At 41.1% G+C, this 18,386-nt stretch overlaps 1 pseudogene; it reads left to right on the top strand.

The window, feature by feature from the left end:
• Positions 1-839: 839 nt before the first annotated feature.
• On the top strand, positions 840-16,655 carry LOC127694463 (hepatitis A virus cellular receptor 1 homolog; annotated as a pseudogene).
• Positions 16,656-18,386: the final 1,731 nt, after the last annotated feature.

Raw genomic sequence — 18,386 nt, 5'->3', positions numbered from 1 at the left:
AATTTACTATAGTAAATTGGATACCTTGTAATTTTATAAACATACAATTTCCAAGTTATTATAAGCATATTACCATTTTTAAGATTTATAATTATTGTTTTTAATTGTGTGCGTGCTTGTGTGTGTGTGTGTGTGTTTGTTTGTGTGTGAATAGAGGTGTTGGAGGAATGTTTAGGTCTTTGGCATCTTCAGCAGTGATAGTGGCTGTGGGCCCCTCAACGTGGGTGCTGGGAACCTCTCTCAGTATTCAAGTTTCCCCTTAAGAGCAGTTGGCACTTTTGACCAATGAGCAGTTGCAACAGCCTAATGTTAATGTTCTAGTGAGAGTAGTGCTTGGTCACACTCCCCCAGCCTCTGTCAATAAGTCTGTAGAGGAACTAAGATGAACAAGTTCAAAAGCCTTGTCTTTGACATCTATGGGACAATGTCCTTAGACAAAAATGCTTCACATTTTGCTCAGTCCATGTTGCTAATACTGAACTTGACTGAGACTTCGGGACCAACCACTGAGACTACTGAGCAGGAACAGCCCACAGTCCACCACAGGGAAAGTGCACAGTCATTAGAAGGCTGCTCTTTGCTTAGGGTTCTCCCAGGGGAACAGACACTTCTCTCTGACTTCAGTTTTTCTCTGTTTACTGTCTTCCTTGTGCTGAGACCAGAAGTGAGACTGAAGGCTACATGTGGGAAGGACCAGGAAAGAGGAGTGTTGGGGAGGACAGGGGGCCTGAGCAGAGGGGCCTATGTGATCAGACAGTCAGGATGAGAGACCTTCTCAGACACGGTGTGGTGAGGGCCACAGCCAACCAGAGTGTCTCCTCATTGTCCTGCAGGTCACCATGGTGATGTCCCCTCAAGTTCTCATTTCAGGACTCCTACTCCTTCTCCCAGGTAAGTGACAGGTGGGGGGGGTGCCTGGGGGGATGGAGGCTCAGACAGATACATTCCCTGGGGGCAGAACCACAGGTTATATAGAGAGCAAAGAACCAGCATGAAACTGAGGCCCCAAGAAATTTCTTAACCTATCTGAATTAAAACATAAGATCCAGGGGGCTGGAGAGATGGCTCAGTGGTTAAGAGCACTGTCTACTCTGCTGAAGGTCCTGAGTTCAAATCCCAGCAACCACATGGTGGCTCACAACCATCTGTAACAAGATCTGACTCCTTCTGAAAGGTGTCTGAAAACAGCTACAGTGTACTTCCATATAATAAATAAATCTTTTTTAAAAACAAAAAAAAACCGTAAGATCCATAAGATGTCAGGTAGGGGTGAATACATGTACTCACATTTAATATTTAAATAAGGCCGAGTACATGTATGAATATGTTATAGTCGATGCATGTGGGCCACAGAGAGGACCTGAAAGGGCAACTTAACCTTCATTTGTCCCAAATGCCATTTAATGGAACCCCTCGTCTTCAATTATTTTATATATGTATGTATGTATTGAGACAAGGTCCAAGATAATCTTGGCTGCTCCCAGACAAGATAGATAGCTGAGAATGGTCAGTAACTTCCGATGCTCTCATTTCTATCTCCCAAGGGCTGAGATTATAAGTGTAAGCCCCTATATTTGGTACACATTCTAAATTTTACAATTTAATTTCTAGGAAATGGGACTGTGGAAGGTCATTAATTCTTATCACACTTTTCTAGAACTTTGTATAATGATATGTATTATGTTTGTGATTCTAAAAAATAGATTAGACAAAGCCATGTAATGACTGTTCTAGTGAGAAGTACACACCTATTATACACTCATTTTATTGAATACAGCACGTACTTTCTAGACGATGTCTCAAATGCCCAGGCTAGACACAGGCTAGACAGGAATGTAGTGACCATCCAGCGACTCTCACAGTTCACTGTTTTGTGTTGTTTGCTTGTTCCTTTCTTCCTGTGCTGGGATACAACTCAGGGGCTGGCCTGGGCTAGGTGAGCATGGCTTCCTTGAGCTACATCTTAGCCCTCAGATTCTCCTCATGTGGAAGCAACTGGCAATAAGGAATTCTGTCCATCATCTCAACAGATGCATATTAAAGTTGTTATGCTAGGTTCAAAACTTGCATGATTTAATCCTTGATTTAATCTTCTGATTTTGTGGCCTCACATTATGCGTGTTGTTCAGTTTCTGGTATGTTATCAACATACAGGAAAAATCCTTGTGAAGGTTTTGTTTTTGTTCTTGTTTCTAGTTTGTTTTTGTTTAGGATCAGATTTTAGGGCTGATCCTGAAATCTCAGCTCTCCGAAAGGTTTTATCATACCCATTCTGAGCTCAGCCTGGTGGCATACACCTTTGATCCCAGTACTGGGGATGTAGAAGCAGGCCGAGATCCATGAATTCAGGCAGCCTGCTCTACCTACAGAGTTCTAAATACTGAGGTCAGTCAAGGTTACATAGTGAGACCTTGTCTCAAAAAAAAAAAAAAATGAAGACCATATGAATGAATGGAAGGCATTCTGAGCATTGATGTTGAGGTTAGTAAAGTTCTACCTTTATACCAACAATGCTAAAAAACAGACAGAAAACAAACCCTGGGCTCTTTATATAGGGGAAGTGGCTGAAGAGTTAGTGATTTCATTTTCAGTAGCATTGAGGGGAGGGGTAGGAGTGGTTTGAGGTAGGGTCTCATAAACCCAGCTTGGTCTTCCCTTCCCTTCCCTTCACTAGTCTTCTGCCTCCACCTTCGAAGTTCATCTTTTGCAGGAACCCAATATTGTGCACTGCATCTGGGAGAGCAGTTTTAAAATTATTAAAATTTAAAAAAGTTGAGCCAGTGTCAGTGGAGATGCTTGTTGTCCCACTGAAGTCAGAGGCCAGAGAAAAGTGAGCACAAGACAGCCTGGGCTGAGCAGTCTCTGTGTACAACCGAACAGCCCCAGCATAGTTGTGTGTCATGCCTTTAATCCTAGCAGTCAGAATTAGGCAGATTTCTATCAGTTCCCAGCTAGCCTAATCTACATAGAGAGTTCTAGGCCTGAAAGAACTTTATGTTGATATCTGTCTCAAAAAAGAAAGGAAAGAAAGAAAGGGAACTAAATAAATACAAAAAGAATTAAGTAGCTATAGTTTGAGTATAATACACTACAGTAAATTGTTTTACACACACACACACACACACATCCATTATTTAATCACACTAAAGAATTCACTAACAGATATTTGTTTATAGTAAAAATGGTAAACTGTTAAAATTCTCCAAATAAACATGAAAAGGGGGCTCATAAATAAAGCACAACTCCCATGCATCATGTATCAGGTTTAATCCACAGTTGAGCCAGAAAAAAAATGGAAGAGAAATACAGATGTAAAATTAATTGTAGGAAAATGTTGACAGCTCACTCTCCATTCCTTCCTCTTTGTCCACAGCTGCTGTGGATCCTTTCTCAGAAGTGCATGGAGTGGTGGGTCAGCCTGTCACACTGCCATGTGCCTATCCAGTGTCTAATGGGTTAGCATCCATGTGCTGGGGCCGAGGCGCATGCGCTTCTGATACGTGTGGACAAACCCTTGTCTGGACTGATGGAAACCGAATCAGCTATCAGACAAGCAGCCGCTACCAGATAAACCCACAGCTTCTTCAAGGAAATGCGTCCTTGACAATCAAGAATGCCTATGAGATCGACAGCGGCCTCTACTGCTGTCGAGTGGAAATGAAGGGATGGGATGGTGTGCGGACCCTGACCACCTCACTGCAGGTTCAGCCAGGTAAGCACGCCTTCTTTATTTGCTTGTTTCTTGCAAGGGAACAGAGTCCTCTGTTTGCTAATGATTTGTTCTTTTCCCATAACAAGGAAACAAAGGTTCTTAAGAACACGCTTATGAGTAAAAACCTGCTTTTCATGATTTTTAGTGACATAAACTCGTGTATCTCAGGCTGTCCTCTGATGGCCATGTCCTCCTGATTATCCTGCCTTCAACTTTCTAGTGCTGAGAACACAAGTAAGTAGGTTCCACCACATGTGGACTTAAATATCTTTTCAAGGCACAGAATATATTTTATATATTTGGATAAAGCCCTAACCGTGAGCTAAGTCAGGATCTATGTCCTCACTGTACTTGGGACAGTCCTGTTGGTTCCTGAAACTGCATTCGCTTTTCCATCCTAAAACACAGTGGGGAGAATATTTAAGCTGAGGTGTCATGAACTGAAGTGTATATTTTGTCTGAGTTAACATCTTGTAACATTAAAACATACATTTTTATTTGCTTGTTTGACAGGGTTTCTTAGTTTAGCTCTGACTGTCCTAGAGTTCTCTTTGTAGACCAGGCTGGACTCACACTCATAGAGTTTCTGCCTCCCAAATGCTAGGATTAAAGGTCTGGACAAACATTGTTCTCAATGCTATACAAGCACAACAGCAGCTCTACCCTGAAAAGCAGACAGTGCACAGAGCTGCTACGCAGATGAACTGGCTTCAACAGTGGTCAGCTGACCTTCTGAGCACAGGCCACAGGCATAGGTGAAGAGTTCTACTCCCTGTCTGCCTGCCTTGGGCTTTTGAAATAGTCCTCGCATTTATCTCACAAAATTATCTTTTTACATACAAAAATGTTCACATGGGAAAGTGTTTTCTTTCAACACCCGTTCAGTGGTTACTAGTGAGAAGTTCATGAAAACCCCAGTTCTTATATCATTACAGTTTCCTTTTCGATGTGGACATCCTTGTCATTAAAAGAGTTAAACGATTAGACTGGGCTTTCTTCTGATGCTGTTTCCTAATCTCCTTTACTAATGGCTTACAAAGACAATAGAAGTCAATAGTACCTGTCTGTATTCTTTGTGAATTCAGACCATTATTTTGTAATTGCTCAGTCATGTACTTTGGTATTCATTCATTCATTCATTCATTCACTCACTCATTTATGTATTCATTCATTCATTTATTGATACAGGATAACACTGTATAGTACAGGTGATCTGGATGTCCACATGTAAATTAGGCTGGCTTTACACAGACCCAACTGCCTCTGCTTCTGAGGGATAGGATTAAAAGTCTGTGTCACCATGCAACAGTGCCTGAAATTATTAATATTGAGCTGTTATCAAGCTTAAAAATTCTTTCACTGGTCAGTGTTTAAAAGTCCTCTGTCTGGCCAGTCACTGGTCTACAAGAGATGCTCTGGCTCATCCTTGACAACCAGGTCTACATTTCCATTTTCCATTCAAACACACTCTCTCAGGACCCTCATCAGCCCCTCTGCACTTTCACATCTGTCTGCTGAGGAAAACAATCCCCAGAGCAGGAAAAGAGAAGCTCCTGAGCTGGCTGTTTCTCTTCTGGGCTTTGCTTTTATTGTGATCCTCTGACTAGATTTTTTGTGTGGTTGCTTTTTTCGCTATCTCAAAGATGTTTACTATCCAGGTCAGGTTTTAGATTGTGCTCAAGCCTCTGGTTCTACATTACTGGTTCAGCAAACTATAGTCTGGACAGGCCAGATTTGTAGGTCCCTGGTGTGAAAAGATAGATTTATTGCAGCACAGCTATGCCCACTCCTTGCTATGTTGTCCCCATTGACTTTCACACTGTTTGACAGGAGTGCTTGCCCCCAGAACATCCAATTTTTGGTTCCTAAGCCCAAGATACTTATTACTAGCTTGTTCTGTAAGGGGAAGGGGAGTGAGGGCCAGTGAGATGGCTCAGTGGGTAAAGGTGCCTGCGACTAAGGTTTGATTACCTGAGTTCAATTCTTGCAAGCTACTTGGTAGAAGGTGAGAACCAATTCTCTCAAGTTGACCTCTAACCTCAAAACTTTGCCCATGGCAAATTCCAAACAAGAGAGAGAGAGAGAGAGAGAGAGAGAGAGAGAGAGAGAGAGAGAGAGAAAGAGAGAGAGAGAGAAAGAGAGACAGAGAGAGACAGAGAGAGGCAGAGAGAGACAGAGAGAGAACACAACAGAAATAAGTGAATAGATATCATTTTTAAAATTTGAAGGTTGACTGAACTCTTATCTACAGCTTCCTGCATGTAACAAATGAACATATTTCTTTTTTGTTTTTAATGGAGAAAACTGTTCTAAATTTGAATTACATTGCATTCATTAAAGAGAAGAATGTTGGGAGGAGCTGGCCTCAGTTCCTGGGCTTTATTTCGTAGTTAGCAGAGTCAGGACTGACTGATGCTGCGTCTGGGGAACCATGACGGCTGACAGAGCAGTGTGTGTTCCTGCTGGAGTCCTCACTGACTGTTTCTTCCAGGCACTGTCCTTTGACTTCCAGTCTTGGATCTCTGTGAACTCTCAGACCAGCAATAGCTGCTTAGATTCTTCTAACACATCTGATTTTCTTGATTTGTGAGTTACAAGTTGAACTTGCTTCCAAATCCCAAATCTGCAGAACATTGAGACTTAAAACCTTTTGGTCAGTGCCTTAAAAAATGTTTTGGAAAAATCAATACTATAAAATCTTGATATGCAGAATTATTAAGAGTTCATAATTTAACATGTAAGTTATGTGTATAAAGTATATGCTTATGAGTGCTACATGAAAACATATTTATTCTTGAGCCCCACCATATGTACATGTAAAATCTTCAGAAATATCCAAATTCTGAAACTCCTGGTACCTTTTGGATAAGTGAACTTGCTTCTTTTAGACTAGAAGAAACCATAGAAGACTGAGTCCGATCTCTAACCAAATCCTTTGTTTTGGACCTTGCATTGGAGTTCTTATAGGTCAAGTAACCTAGTTAGCCTTCAGTTATGATGTAGTGCTGTGTGCTGTGACCTCTCAAGACTGACACATTGAATATGCTGAACCTGTAACCTGTGGGAGAAGCTAGTCACTTACCAAGGAAAGGTACAAAAATCACTTCCACTCCTCATACCTTCTCTATCTCACAGAGTTTCTTAGATCTGAGGATCTGACACCTGTCATTCATAAAAGTTGGTCAGTGACAAAGAAAGGAAGTTCAGGAGAGGAGCCTCTGCCTGGAGACAGCCACTCACTGTGTGCCTTGAAGCAGGTGTAGCAGAAGACTCTTCTTTCGTCTTGTTTGACTGATCTTTGCTTTCATATTTATTTCTAAATTTAGGAGTTCAAACAAGTTCTTCAAGGAGACTTACAATTTCAAGCAGATTCGAATCCATCAATAGACCTGGGCCTACTCTAACGAGACCAGAAACAATCACAAAACCCACACCTACTTCAAGAAGACCCTTAACCACTACAAGACCCATAACTACTCCAAAGAGACCTACAACTACTCCAAGAAAACCAAAAACAACAACAATACCCAACACTCCAAGAAGACCCACACCTCCTATAAAACCCATACCTAGTTCAAGAAGAACCTCAACCACTACAAGACCTATAACTACTCCAAGGAGATCTACAACTACTCCAAGAAAACAAAAAACAACCACAATACCCAACACTCCAAGAAGACCCACACCTCTTATAAAACCCATACCTACTTCAAGAAGACCCTCAACCACTACAAGACCTGTAACTACTCCAAGGAGACCTACAGCTACTCCAAGAAAACTAAAAACAACCAAAATACCCAACACTCCAAGAAGACCCACACCTACTATAAAACCCACACCTACTTCAAGAAGACTCTCAACCACTACAAGACCCATAACTACTCCAAAGAGACCTACAACTACTCCAAGAAAACTAAAAACAACCATAATACCCAACACTCCAAGAAGACCCACACCTTCTATAAAACCCATACCTACTTCAAGAAGACCTTCAACCACTACAAGACCTGTAACTACTCCAAGGAGACCTACAGCTACTCCAAGAAAACTAAAAACAACCATAATACCCAACACTCCAGGAAGACCCACACCTACTATAAAACCCACACCTACTTCAAGAAGACTCTCAACCACTACAAGACCCATAACTACTCCAAGGAGACCTACAGCTACTCCAAGAAAACCAAAAACAACCATAATACCCAACACTCCAAGAAGACCCACACCTCCTATAAAACCCACACCTACTCCAAATATACCCTCAACAACCACAAAATCCACAGCTATTACAAGACTCTCAACTACTATAAAACCAACAACTACTCCAGAGAGATTACCAAGAACCACAAACCCCACAACTACTCAAAGAACATTTTTAACAACAGTAAAACCCACAACTATTCCAAGAACTCCCTCAACAACCCTCAAATCCACAACGACTCCAAAGAAACCAGCAACTACCATAACAACCTCAACTACTTCATGGAAACCTGAAACTGCCCCCAAATTTATAACTACTTCAAGTAGACCCACAAAACACACAACTGCTTCAACAGGACCCACAGATTCTCCAAAATCAACCAGAATTACTGCTTCTACTTCTCCAACATCAACACACATGAAGACTCAGAAACCAGGTAAAACCCATGTGATTCAGGACTCAGAGTCCTTCTCAGGGGATGCTCTAGGACACACAGGACATTGAATCAATTCAGAAGTATAATGTAGGTGAAGTGTTCTTAACTGGGTACTTAACACCATTTTCACAGGGTCTGGGATTTTCCCCATCATAAGTTACATGCACTTGCTGCTGTGTAGCAGCTTGAAGATGGAGGACACCCATCTCTTTCTGTCAGACTCCCAGAAGATTCACTAATAGCTATTACTTAGGTGGATCATTGATCTTAGATAGCTAATGAGGATGATGAGAATTTTACTCAGTAGGGCATGAGTTTCTGATGAAAAAAAAATGGGTTCTCAGTCCATTCTGAAACTTAAGCCATAGTTCAGTGAATCTAACATTTACCATTTCCTGAGTACGCGATAGCATGCTACATGCTTTAGGATGCAGTGTTTAATTCTCAGACAACTATTACTGATATAGCTGTGATCTGTCCCTATTGTGTAGTGACAGAAACTGACAGTCAGAAAGTTCATGGTAGAAGTTACAAAGACAGAAAGTGGCTCAGACTCTATCCCTGTTTACTTAAATTGGTTCTTCTAACTCTAGGTTCAGGCTTCCTGCTATGAACACCTAGATTTATTGTAAGGTTTGTTCTGTATTCAAATTCTCACTGAGGAAGATTTCATAACTCTCCACTTTTTAGGGGCAGTTGATACTCTCTAATGTTTTGCTTCAAGGAACTTTGAATTAATTTGTAAAGCAGAAAATGCAAAAGTTTTTTTTAATATTGAGTATTCACACATTGGATTTAAAGTCTTTAGGGATTTGGAATGTTTGCGCTTGGGCTGGAGAGATTGCTCCATAGCTAAAAGTGAAGAGATCCTGAGTTGGTTCAATGTACACACCTTGAGAAGCTCACAAATGACTATAATTCCATTTCCAAGGCATCTGATGCCTCTGGTCTCCATAAACATCTGCAATCAAATGCATAAATCCATACACAGATTACATATGCATATGCACACAACTTAATATTAAATAAAATTATGCATATGCTTTGCTGACACCATAACATTTGTACTTGAAATGCCCACATGGGTGAATTTGTATTTAATAGTAATGAATAGTTTATTAGAGATGGGGGAAAACTTGACATTCAATGACAAGATTAGGTTCAAATCTTATACATCCAGGAGTGAAAAGGTAGCTGTTAGAGGGATACTTAAAACTTCTTAAAACCTATCCATCACTGGAGTAGGGATGGATTTTAAGGGATAAAATGATCACACTGTTGTTTGAGCAATCTGATGGTATGCATTGATTTCTTTGCCTCTCAATGGCCTGTGGGAACATCCACCAGGAGGGAACTGAAGAACTGGGCTACAAACTGAGTTTGCAGGCACTCGGTTACAACTGTGATTTCAGAGCATAAAGATTTGTGAGAAAACCAAACCAAACCAAACCAAACCAAACCAAACCAAACCAAACCAATTTGTTCTAGACAGCTGCACACACTATAGAACAATGAGAATCTATCAGGATTGAAAGACCGTTTCAGTGCTTAGCTTTTGGTGCTTCAGAGGATGGGGGTTCATGGGCTGAGTTTAGAGAACATGGATAAGATACCACCTTCATTGAAAGCTGAGATTTAGAAAGGAAGTGCCACTTTACATGTCCATGTATATGACCTGCTGGGGTGCTACGAGTTGAGTTTTGTTTGTTAAGACAGGATCTCTACTTGGCTGGCAGGGAGCTCATTATGTAGACCAAGCTTGCCTTGGAGTCATAACGATATTCTTGCCTCTACCTCTAGTGATGCTTGTCAGTGTTGAATTAAATTTTTATCTTGTTTCCTTACAGGGTCACTTATACTTAGAAGCTCTTAAGACCCTAGGCTACAGCACAGTCTAGATTGTAGATGTTGCCAAAACCTGGCTGTTGCCCTTTGGCTTCCTAGCAGGGCTCTCCCAGTGAGTAAAAACTTGAACAGTAATGTGAGGACGGAAGGAGGGCCATGAGTTGTCCAACTTTATCCATGCTGGGCAATGCCAACTTTATAAGACATTGGGATCTCCATAGACTGCAGTATTTCCACTTATTGTGTTTGTACTGTGCATGTGTCTTGTTATCAGGGATGTCTGACATTTGATAGAATTACAACGAGATAGTCATCTTCTATGAGCTTTTTAATGAATACGATTTAATCGAGGAGTTCACGGTTAGGGTGTAAGACATTTATTTATTGCAGTTACTTAGCAGAACAGGAATTCTGTATTTGACATACAGATTTTTAGAAAGCACACAAATTATATAATTTGTTCCAAAAATAGATGTCTCAGAAACACCCTGATATATGAATGGAGTTCAGTGCCTCTACTACCATACCACATCCTAATCCTCACATCGTAGGAGACACGTTGGCTTGTGGGTGATATGACAGGTGATTCTAAAGCAATTGTGATCCACATCGAGGTGCAGTGCCATATTAGGCGAGAAGAAGACACTAGGATAGACATCATGGCAGCTCCGCTGCTGAGTAGAGGTATTCTGACCTTTGGATGTATATGTGGCCTTTGTGCACTCACCACCCTCAGCTCATGTGGAAGTACAGATAACGTAGGACCTTAAACTGTGCCACAACTGAGTCCTCTGGCTCACCTAGATTTGTAGATAACCCTGGACATGCACTTGTATTTTTCACACACACACACACACACACACACACACACACACACACACAGAGAGAGAGAGAGAGAGAGAGAGAGAGAGAGAGAGAGAATTTTCCATGAGGCCAGAATACAAAAGTTAAGATGTACAAATTTCTAGAGAAATAATTTAGTAAAATGCTGTTTAGTGTGATGTTCTGTGCGCCTATAGTACCTGATATATTTAACTTTTAATTCAACATAGAAGATGGTGTGAATATGTGCAGTGTCTGTAGTGAAAAATCTAACACCTTGGTAATTACAATTCATTTTCATTCTTGTTGAGCAGTTTGGACTACGACTGTGACATCTTCAAACCACCCCTGGAATAATCACACTGTAAGCATATCCCTCTCTGTGCTGATGGCGAGATTAACTTGTTTATCTTTCTGGAATCATGCTGCCTTTATACACTTGGTCAAATTAGTTTATAGACTTTTGTCTCTAAAGAAGAAGTAGAAGTAAAGAAAAAGGGTTATTTATGCCTTTATCTTAGAAGTCAGGAAGCTGACATAGAAATACCAAGTGTGAGGACAGCCTGGGCAACCAAAGCATCTTGGGTTAGAGTGTGAGACCCCTTCTCAAAAAACACCCATTAAATATATGATAATAATTCCATTAAAAAGAAGAACGGACTTGACTATAAAACAGTTATTAGGAAGCAAGTTTCTTAAATATGCTTAATAAATGATATTTTACAAAAGACTGTGGTGACCCGGAGATTGGCTGATTCTCCAAAGCTAAAAGTTAGGTTAAAGAAAAGAATGAGCTAACCAAAGGATAATAAATTAATATACCATATTTGTTGAAAGTCCTATTAATTGAGCAGATTTGTGTGGTGTTACCACAGTCCTGCATGGCACAGTTGGACCTGAGCTTAGTAAACTTCAGTCATCTTTATCAGCAAGAAGAAATACTTTAGAATTCAAAATTTAAAAGTAGTAGGAAATCTGGATTCTGCTGCTGTCAGGCTGTGTCTAGGTGCACGGAGAACAGTGCATGGAGGGCTGGGCACAGAGGCACTCCTTTGTATACTGGTGTCTGGGGCTTTTGATTTCTTTATTTTTGAGAGAGGGCCTCCTGGACACCAGGCTGGCCTTGAATGCCCTACAGAGCTGAGAACAATAATGAACTCCTGATCCTCCTGGGTCTACTCCTCATCCTGGGATCACAGGTGTGCACAGCCAGGCTTAGCAACAGTAGCCTGCTTCTTGAAGCTGCAGATGAGTCTCCAAGACTCCATCTTATGGAAAGGTTGAAAAGATGTGTGAAGATGAATGAGGAAGGATAGGCACCGCTGCTACTTACAACTGGGAAATGCTATAAAGTACATGTTCAGTGGGCAGGGCAGACACTACTGTAATCCAAACACTCAGGAGGTGCAGGCAGGAGGATCAGAAGGCCAACACATTGGCTACATAGTGAGTGATAAGCCTGCCTAGTATACATAAGACCCTGTCTCAAAACCTACAGACATTACTTTGTATTCCCCACAGTGTCTGTAGCGAAGTACCTGACAATACCATACCCAAGAACCCCACAAGACACGTTGTTTGAGGGTGTAGAGACAGAGCTCCATAGAGGAATAGCCTTCTGAATATTAATTTTTGTATCATCACTCTCTGAGCTCACAGAGCTTAGCTAATGTGTCTATGGTCTCACTGCCTAAGCAGAGGAGCTGGGGTTGTCATACAGAGGTGAGGCTCATACAAGGGCAAAGACCCGATCTCATGGTCTGCTTTCTGCAGTTAATCCTTTAAGATGGGGGCTGCTTAAGATTAGCAGATCAGTGCTTAGGAATGAAATGGCACTGGGTGATGCCCAGCCTGTCATGTGTTTATTCTCATAGGAGATGATCCCTGGTCACCTTTACCAAGGTGAAGCATTTCTGTCTGATCACACAGTGCTAATCAACCTGCATCCATGAACGGCTTCTCCTGAGTGATTTTATATAGATGTAGATCCTGCCTGGCATGAGCTCTGTGGCTTTAGTCCCAGTTATCAGGGGGCAGAGGCATGGGGAATTCCAGGTTTGCTGTGGCTACATAGTTTGGCTACATACATACAGGCTACATACCTGTCTCAAGTGAAAAACAAGCAGAATATAGAATTTTACAAGTCTTTTACAAGACAGGTAGGAACTATGAAGACGGAATAGACCTAGTAGCTGGGCATACTCCTGTAACAACAGATTGCAAACTTGAAAGGAGACATTGTTTTTCTCAATAGAGGAATAGCCTTCTGAATATTAATTTTGATATCACTCTCAAGATATACAAACATGTTGTCATCTCAAACTACATGGAAAATATTTTTATCCTCCTCCTAGACACTTTGAAATTCGCATTGTCTAAGAGTTCCACAGCTTAGTAACAACTCAGTTTTATGTTAGATTTTACTTGCATGCTCTATTCTTCATCTTTTTTTTAAGCACATGGTCTCTCTCTATGTAGCTCTGGATGTCTTAGAACTACTATGGCGACCAGACTCTTGGAACTCTCAGGTATTCCTCTGCATTCCAAGTGCTGGGAATCAATCTGTGCACTACCTTATACCTGCATATATTCTATGAAAACCACTGACAGTGGAGGGAAAAGTCTAGGTTGAAGTATAGAGTGTGCTTTCTGCTCATCTCAGTTGGTGTCTCTTCAATTACTGATGTTTTCTTAGGAAGTGGTCCCAACAGAAACACCCCTGAAGATCCCCATTAGGGGCCTTTTGATTGGAATCCCTGTGTCTGCCTTGCTGCTAATCCTCGTGAGCATCCCAACTATTATACGTGAGTGACTTTATCATAGTTTCCAATGTCAGGAATGGGTCTGGGACTCCATGATAAATGCTAACAAAATCCAAAGAATTTTGGTAGTAACAAAATTTTACCCCTGTAGGAATGTCACCCATGAACTATTCCAGACACCATGCATTAGATAATTACTGAATTATTTCACATGACCAGGTAGAAATTTGGGGATAAGATTATGTCTGTTAAATGTCAGGATGGTTCCCCTAATATTTAGAACTTGGTTATTGTCTTAGTCAGGGTTTCTATTCCTGCTTAAAATATCATGACCAAGAAGCAAGTTGGGGAAGAAAGGGTTTATTCAGTTTACACCTTCCATAGTACTGTTCATCACCAAAGGAAGTCAGGACTGGAACTTGAACAGGCCAGGAAGCAGGAGCTGATGCAGAGGCCATGGAGGAATGCTACTTACTGGTTTGCTTCCCCTGTCTTGCTCAGCTTGCTTTCTTATAGAACCCAAGACTACCAGCCCAGGGATGGCACCACCCACAATGGGCTCTCCCCCCTTAATGACTAATTGAGGAAAAATCTTACAGCTGGATCTCATGGAGGCATTTCCTCAACTGAAGCTCCTTTCTCTGTGATAACTCCAGCTTGTGTCAAATTAACATACAAAACCAGCCAGTAGAGTTATTCATAAGGATTATTTAAGGTGGCCTTGAGGGCTGTTTATTCTCCCCGATTGAGGACAGTTAATGGGTCTGTCTTTGACAGGAAGGGGAGGGTGAGGAGCAGGTGGTGTCACACACCTTCTGAACTACATTATGGAAGGAGCCAAAGCCAGTACAATGTGCTACTTTAGTGACACTTAATAGAATCCCTAATGGAAGAGACGATTAGTAGGACCTTGTGTCTCAGGTCGCTTTGAGATTCCATGTTTAGCTTATTTTCCATCAGTCAACTTAAAAACCTAGATTTCTTCATCCTTTTTTCATTAGTAAATTACAGTTTACCAATGTCACTCTTGCATGTCAGGAATGCTATGTGGGCGAATGCAGGAAGCCATGAATACAGAGAAGACACTTGGATACAGATACATGGATAGTGTAGGGTCCATGGTTACCAGGAATTGGTTCAGTTAAAAACAGACATGATGTCCTTCATTTGAAGAAAATATCATGAATGTTTTTTGATGACATGTTCAATTTTTTTCCTTTCAACTCCTCCCAACTCCCTGCACCCCATTTTAGAGTGCAGACACAGAAAAAAGAAGAGTCTAGAAAGGTAAGCTGTCTTGGCTTGTGGCAGTTGCTTTGGAACATGCAGTCTTGTATATTTCTCCTGGTTTCTTTTTTTCTGTTCCTTTTTTCCTTCTCTTTCTCCCTCTCCCCTTCCTCTTTGCCCTCCTTTTAAAATTTAATTACTCTTAATTAATTTTTTCATGTAATACATTTGGTGATATTCCTTCCCTTCTGTCAACTCAATGCCACTTTCCTACCAACTCGATTAAATTCTCTCTTCCTTTCATAAAAATGGGGGTGGGGGAGGAAGAAAAAGAAAACCTACAAAAATATAAACATGAGATCAAAATAATCACCTGAAGACCATTCTCTGTCAGTTGTCACATATCACCATCTGAACTTTCTGTCCCTAAGGTCTTTCCATACCTGTGCACATGATACTGACCCAAGCAGAGAAAAGCTTTGTCCCAACTTCTTTGTAATTCTCAGCACAAGGTGTTCTTCTTGTGGCTGAACAGAGATTCTCATTTTGGTTCTACATTTCAGTAGATGGCCAGTGTAGAGATGACAAAATCCACTATGTCAAAACACTACCCATGAGTTAAAGTTAGTCTGTTTTCTTCTGTTATTTGCTTCTTCATGAGCTCTAGAAGCTCAGACATCAGTCTACCATGACTATCTGCAGTAAAAGCACCCCCGACAGCTGATGGGAAAGGCCAGACCACAAACTCCAGGAGTTCTCTCCCAAATCATTTCTTTCCCTGTAGCACCTGATGTGTCGCATATGTGCTGTATGCAAATGTGTGCTGTGCATATCATCTTTGGAGCTGTTTCCAAGACCACCAGCCTCTGTGGAAAAGCACTGTTTATTGCTTTACCCATTTTCCCACTCCATGTCTGTGTTACAGCACGCAGATGTTATGCAGATTTCAGAAACATTTCTATTTTCTTTAGCAAGAATTTAGTATTGTGGTGGGAGGTGTTGGGGGTGGCACGTTTGTGTGTATAGACACAGGTTCTGTGGCACCTGAGAAGGTCAGAGGACAACTGTGTGGAGCTGGTTCTCTCCTTCTGCCTTTCCCTGGGTCACCAGGCCCTCCTAATCCTTTCACCACGCCTTCTTAACCGCAGGATCATAGTTATCGTGAATAAGTAACTCCATTTGGAGTTAGATATCTGTCTTTTAAACTTGCCACTTTTGCATTTTAGTACATGAGTATATAAATGTATGCTAATACAAACTGTTTTTTTGTTTTGCTATTTCTTAATTTGTCTGATGTTGACTAAACAAACTTCTCTATGACTTAATGCCAGGTCTCTGTGTGGCACTCTTCATTCACTGTTACAGTTTTGTGAATGGGACTCTATTCTAGTACTGAATGATTCCTGATTCATGCTGAATCATGAATGAAAAAAATATGCTCAGATCTGAAAAGTGACCTTCCTACTCTTTTTCAGCAACTCTGAAGGCAGCTCCGTTTTCTTCTATGCTTATCAGAATGAAGGTTTGCAAAGTGTAGTGCAACTTCAAGCTGAAGATGCAGTCAATGTCACTGAAGACTCTTGTCATCCAAGGGTTAAATCCCAGTTGCCCTTTGAGATGACAACCTTCCAAAGCTGAAGAAGAAAGTAATGGACTCTAACTGTACTGGGTTAGCTGTGCTAAGCTTGCAGGGCTGCTTTCTGGGTCAGTCTGTCTCATGTTCCCACTTCCAATCAGTGGTGGAGAGCATGACCTTGTAGCCGTTCGTTCACATGCACAGTCACTGTTAATATAGTCTTCATTCTTGGCACGTGCTGGGGAGTCTTCTCTCAAACACAAACACTTTAGAATATCATGTTTTCTTTAGAGCTCATGAGTCTTGTGTCCACCAGACAGAATCATTGGTAATTCAGGAAATGACCTTCTATCTTACTACAATCATTAAAAAGACAGGAATATATATAAAGATACATATACATAGATACATATACATATATGTGTGTAAGCATAATATATTTAAATGCATATGTACATGTATAATATTTTTAAAAGATGAGAGGAATAGGATTTAGATATAAAAACCTGAATATGGAGAGGTCAAAGACTAATTTAGAAGTACTTCATGATTGTGTTTTATTCATTTTATTGTACCTCAAAATGACATTTTCCTTACCTTCCCCTAAGGGGCTTAAATCATGGGAGTTGCAGGTTTAATTTATCTGGTAGATAAACAGAAAGGAGTCTAGTGGTGTCCATGCTTTCTAATGGCTCCTGAAATATGATACAGTGTAATATGGTTGATCTTAGGATAACAATGTGTGTTTCTAGTCAGGAGAGACTATCATGGTGAGTGTGGACCAGACAGACATCAGGGAAGAAGGTAATGGGGCACAGGATTGAGTTCATTAGTCCTATTTCCACTACACTTCTGCCTGATGCTCAGTGTTCCTAGGCTCACCCACTAAGATCTGAGTTAGGAACTAGAAGGAGACAATGCAGAAATGGAGAGGGAGATGGCGGAGCAGGACTTGGGGTCTTGGCCTTAGAGAAGTCTTCTTGCAGGTGGGACAGTGTTTGAGGTTATGTACTTCTTCAAGGAATATTCTAATGACATAAGACATAGAGAACATAGAGAATTGACTATCTGTTTAAATGAAACGATGGCCACATTTGATTTGGTAAAACCTGTGAATATCCAAATTTATTTTCAAGTCAGGGGACGTTTGTCTGAAATGGTAAAGCCAAAAGTTTGTGTGATTGCTGTTGGCTGGAGGAGGAGGCAGAGACCCAGAAAAACAGAAAGGCCTTGGCCCAAGTCACCAGTGTGGTTTATGACTAATGCAGAATCCTAACACATGGTGCCCTTTTCTCACTCCAATAAGATCTACAGGCTTGTTTTCCCAGGCAACGTGGTACACACCTTTAATCGCAGTCTCTTACTTGCACTATCAGCGGTCTACCTCTGAGCTACATCCCTAGCCCACGTGCTATAAATATAAAATTAGGAGAACATATGCATACAGATACCACAAACTTGCACAACCCAGAGGTTCACAGTCTGCTCTACCTGGGGGAGACTGGTGTAAAAGGAGAAAACTCAGACTGACTCTAGAGATAATAATGGTCCTGTTTTGAGGGTGGGACCTGAGCACCTGTTGACATGACACTCTCCCCGTGATGCTAATGATCATTCAGGGTCTTGAACCTCTGCTCTAGGCCTTTCTTACCCCTTGTGTAGACTGTATCTTGGAGTTCAAAAACATGTGGAAGCTACACCACTGGCCTTCACAGGTGAGGCCTATTAATCCATGTCTTCCCATCCCACCTCAAGGTCTGTAGTTAGAGAAGTCAGACATGAGAATCCTGTTCTATGCTATCATG

Source organism: Apodemus sylvaticus, chromosome 10, assembly GCF_947179515.1.
Source record: "Apodemus sylvaticus chromosome 10, mApoSyl1.1, whole genome shotgun sequence".
NCBI classification, from domain to species: domain Eukaryota; kingdom Metazoa; phylum Chordata; class Mammalia; order Rodentia; family Muridae; genus Apodemus; species Apodemus sylvaticus.
Note: the sequence above shows the minus strand (reverse complement) of the source record. Positions and strands in the feature narration are given on the sequence as shown.